Genomic DNA, 5,485 nt, shown 5'->3' with positions numbered 1-5,485 from the left:
ATTTCATTATTTTAAATAATTCGGCTTTTGAAGTCTTTTTCACAGGCATTACTTATCATTTTCCGTCCTATAACTCGACCACGTTCATGTATAGATTCATTTTCAAACTCATTCTTAGTTACGATTCAACGTTTATTCTGGCTTCTAAGTGCTGTCCGAATCTGCTACGCCTACCAGACAACATCGTATGAGGCAGCATGCCAGGGAAGATTCCTGTGAATACTTTAGTCGATGAGGCAAACCGCTTGTACCTGAAGCAGGAAGCGAACCTTAGCAAATTGAGCGTAATATTCCTAAATTTTCCGTAATTAAGCCCATCATTTTTATTTATTAAGGTTTTGTGTAAAACAAAACCTTATTAAAATCGATTCAGTGTCTGTCTGTCTGTCTGTCACACGCATTTTTCTCCAAAACGGCTAAACCGATCCTAACGAAATTTGGTGGACAGATGGGAACTATGAAATCCCACGCATACAGTGAGTGGCATAAATTTAGATGGAGTTTAAAGGGGGCTCCCCATACATGCAAAGGGGAGATTCAAAAATTTTTTTCACCGGATATAGTTGTGTAGGGTATCAAATGAAACGTCTCGATTTGTACTTTCCGAAACCGACATTAGTTTTGGCATAAATTGCAAAGTGCGTCAGTAAGGAGTCAAAATGTACGCATTTGAAGTGTGACAGGACTCATTTTCGGAAACTACCCAACCTAAAAATCCGAAAAAAATCAAGGTGGTGCGCCTAGATGAAATCTAGGCCTCAAAATATGTTCCATTCCGATATCTGCTCAAATAAACTCACTAATAGTATATTACTACTTTTTAGAAATTTACTGAAAAACCCCCCTTAAATTCATCCTAGGACTTCCGAATTTTGTACCAGCATAGGGGATAATATTTCATGTATATGTGCTAAATTTCATGGAAATCAGGCAATTAACGCCAAAGTGATAGCAGTTCAAACTTAGCAATTTCGCGCGAGTTTACTGCTTCCAAAGCCATGCAAATCAGATGCTGACGTCATAATTACCCGGAAAAATTGACATTCGCGTGGAATATTAAAGTCACATTTATGAAGAATCTATTTATCTGCAGCCCTTTTTAAGGCTTTGTGTAAAACACTTATGTGAAATCTAATCTTCGAGAGATGTCCTATTCCGGTACCTGCTCAAAAAATTTACTAATAGTATATTATCAACTTTTAGAAATAGACTAAAAAACTCCCCTTAAGTTCATCCTAAGTGTACTAAATTTGCACCGACATAGAGGACAGCCTCGTGTATACACATTCCAAGTTTCATGAAAATCCAACTATTATTGGGAAAGTTATAGCAGTTCAAACTTATCAATTTCGTGCTAATTAACAGCATCCTAAGCCATACAAATAAGATGCTGACGTCATAATTAACGAGAATAATTGAAATTCCAGTGAAATATTAAAATTCCATTCAAGAAGAATCTAATTCTCCCTAGCCCTTTTTAAGGTTTTGTGTGAAACAAAACCTTATTAGAATCGAGACGGTGTCTGTCTGTCCGTCTGTCTGTCTGTCACACCCGATTTATTCGGAAACGACTAGACCGATTGTCACGAAAATTGGTGAGAGTATGTAATCTGGTGATCCCTTTACATGCAGTAAGTGGCGCCACCTTGTGTTAAGTTTAAGGGGGGGCTCCCCATACATGTGAATGGAGGGTGCAAATTTTTTTTTCACAGAATGTAGCCATGTAGGGTATCAAATGAAAGGTCTCAATTAGTACTTTTCGAATCTAGTTCAATATTTGATATTAGATGAAACATAGGGGAATGAGGCTTCAAAATATGACCCACAAAAAGTGTAACAGGTCTCGTTCTCAGAACCTATCCAACCGAAAAATCTGAAAAAAATCACAGTGGTGCATCTCTACGAAATCTAGGCCTCAAAATATATCCGGTTCCGATATCTGCACAAATAAAGTTAATAATAGTATATTTCCACATTTTAGAAATTTACCCGGCACCCCCCTTATGTTCATCCCAGAAGTACAAAATTTGGCATCCGTGTAATGAAGAACATAATGCACAGTTTGGTCAAGTTTGAAGAAAATCCAACTATTATTAACAAAGTTATAGGGGGTGAAACTTCACCATTTTTTGTGAATTTCGTGCACTCTACAACCTGCATGACGTCATCATCACATATCAATTCGTCAATACCACAACGAAATGAGTTCTTATGAATTGGGTTGCAGAGAATTATTTTGTTTTAGTTTTTTAGTTATTTGTCAGCCAGACATGTGTGTATGTAGGCATATAATAGATGCGTGCTAATGAACTTTGCGGGTAGTGCCTAATTCAAATAGATATAAGAAGTAAATCGGAAATATGGGTACGATCCATTTATATACGTGCATATATGTGTACAGTATTCGGTAATAGACAGTTTGTTTGTTTAGGGTGAGCGTGATATCTATGGCTGTAATATGTACGTATGTCTCGTAGTTTGGAAAAATATGAAGGATTATGTTGGATTTGTAGCTATATACGGACAGGAAAATGTGCGTTGAAGTTTCTCACATAAGATAAACACAAAACCTTTGTACCCGAAGCGGGAGCTTCCCGTATGCCGACTTGTTTATATCTGATGTTGGTTAAATTGTTGGCATTTGCTAATAATATTAAACTCAGAGTGTGAAGCGTATGAGGTTGACTATTTCAATACAGGGCTTTCCATCAAATGATTTATTTAAATTACTTTCTAAAAAATAGATGCCAATAGAATTTTTAACTATGTGACACGGAACTGTCAGGCTCACCGCTCCTCACATCTTCTTCTTTTTCTTCAGCCTTCAGTTCACAAGCGGGGTCGGCTCGTGATGATCGGTTTCGCCATTTTATTTTGTCAAATGCCTCATCAGGATGTAATCGCGAGACCTTTAAATCCCCATCCAGCGTATCAAGCCACCATTGTCTTGGCCGGCTTTTTGGTTGCTTACCATTGCTTTCGATGTTCTGATCAATACTGGTTGTTGAATTTTCGTTAGCGTGAATTACGTGACCACACCCTCGAAAACGCCTCTCTTGCAGTTTTCCCACGATCGATGCAAACCCATATCGATCGCGGATATTCTCATTTCAGACGTAATCAAAACGTGTCACGCCACCAGTGCAATGCAACATTTTCGTCCCCATTACCGCAAGACGCCGTTCATTCTCCTTTATAGTCGGCCAACACTCAGAACTATAGAGAGTGGCAGACGGACGACATTGCAGTAAATTTTAGATTTTACCACCAGTTGGGGAATGCCACTCCATCCAGGTTGCATTAATGCGTGAAACAATTTCATTACGCAGTTCTCCATTGGCTGATAGCGTTGACTCGAGATATTTAAATCGCTGAGTTCTGCCAATGGCAGTAACCTGCCCAGAACTGAACGATTTCAATATCTCGGGTCAATGCTATAAGCCAATGGAGAACTACGTTATGCTCCTCACATAGGGAAACACAAAACCTTTTATACCTGAAGCGTCAAGCTTCCGGTTTCCCGACTTGTATTTATATCATTTGAAACAAGCAACTTTTGTCAACTTTGCAGGTTTGTAAGTTTAAACGACCGTTACAATAATGCATATCGAAATTTAGACGAAAAATCGATTTTGAATTTTTTTTACATTTGAACAGTTACATATATCTTCGAAGTGTTGATGACCTTCGCAATTGAAAAATTATCCTTTTATAACAAATTTTATGTAGTTTCCGAAATTGCTATCACATCTGAGATTATATGATTGAGGGAGTGGGAAATTATGATTTTTTTACGAAAGTCAAGCTTTTTAATACTATTCACGGAAAACGCTATAACTCTGTAACAGTAAAAGGTAAAGTGTCCATTCCATGGGCCAATTTTCCTCAAATAGGTGGTTCTAAAAAAAATAACTGACGGTTTCAATTGATCAGACGTTGCCTCACCTCTGCTCTGGGAGCAGCGTGACCGAAAGTAGCGACAGGTGCTAATCGCTCCATTTATATATAATCGGAAATACGACATGAGTGCGAATTATATTGGTGATAATATCCACCATTAAAATTTATACCATCTAAAACGGGACACCCTGTATAGTAAAATTAGATACCGCTTGGAATGCAGTAGTCGCAGCCGTGAAATGGATGCTCCAACAGCTAAAAGACGCTGAAGCTGAATGGAGGCACAGCAGCGAACCTATTGCAATTAACACCGCGCAAAGCAATAACAATCAATCCATAAACAGCTTAACAGTTAAATAGCCCCGCGAAGCAATATCAGGACGGTCCTCGCGCAGGGAGAGTGTGGAGAAAATATGGGAGGTTTCAGTCGCAAAAGTCGAGCATGTGGATCCAAGTTCAATTTCCCCCAACTAAAAAAGACAAACAGACATTGAACCGATTTTAATAACACAAAACCTTAAAAAGGATGAAGAGCTTTGGGAAGAAGTATGATACACGGATAGGACCGAAGTCGGGTGAAAGCCGAGCACAATACTGCAGCTGAAAATTCTTTTTGTAACTGTGAAGTATGGTGGAGATCATGTTATGGTTTAGATAGCTAAAGAAACCACTAAACGTCAGCTCAAACACTATCCATTGGAAGTAACCGGTAAGGACTTCATTCAAAGGAGCTCGTTATACCTGCAAATGTGACCAGGTGAACTTACTTCATTTAATAATACTTAATATATCGAGGGCGGTTCACTCAGTTCTTTAAAAGTTTAGGGAACAAATTCATTGCTGCTGTGGATTTCACTGGGACTCAAAGTTAGTTTCTTCCAAAGGAAAAGAATTGTATGAAACAATCTTAGGCAGCAAAATTGACCACATATCGGTAGGTCAGCCTACATCTGACATCAACAAAACTCAAAATCTAATTGAAGTTTTAAAAAGAATACGACGAGAATGTACAAGCCTACAAATTGGAGAGCATACAAGAAGGAAATTGACGATAGCGTTTCATTACGCGTTAAAAAGCAAATCTGGCATCGATGAAGTGCTTGAGCGTTTTAACGAAATTATACTAGAAGCCGAGGCGGCCCCTATTATAATTTCTATATAGCAATCCGAAAGACTTCGTACAGAACCGATTTCAAAGAACATTTTAAAGCTTTTTGTAAAAGACGAACACGGAGAAAATGGCAACTATATAGGTTTCCGCAAACGAGAAGCAGACTCAATATAACCAAAAAATTGCTTAAATCGGCGGGAGTCTGATATACAACAATTTCTGCGTAGGCTATCTAAAGTGAAAAAAATTAATAAGTCTACATTTAGAGAGTCTAGCTTAAAAATTACAACAGGAAATTAAGCTAAAAGAAACGAGCACAAAGTCAAAGGTCCAAATGACGTAGTTCATAAGTATTCAAACCACTTCTTTCTTGTTGAAACAGCTTCCAGTGAAAGCCTTTAAACTGTTGTGCTATACTTTCCCCTTCCATTCCCATTTATCCGAATAGTGGTTTCCGCAAGAAATTATTGTATA

Source organism: Hermetia illucens, chromosome 1 (assembly GCF_905115235.1).
Source record: "Hermetia illucens chromosome 1, iHerIll2.2.curated.20191125, whole genome shotgun sequence".
NCBI classification, from domain to species: domain Eukaryota; kingdom Metazoa; phylum Arthropoda; class Insecta; order Diptera; family Stratiomyidae; genus Hermetia; species Hermetia illucens.
Note: the sequence above shows the minus strand (reverse complement) of the source record.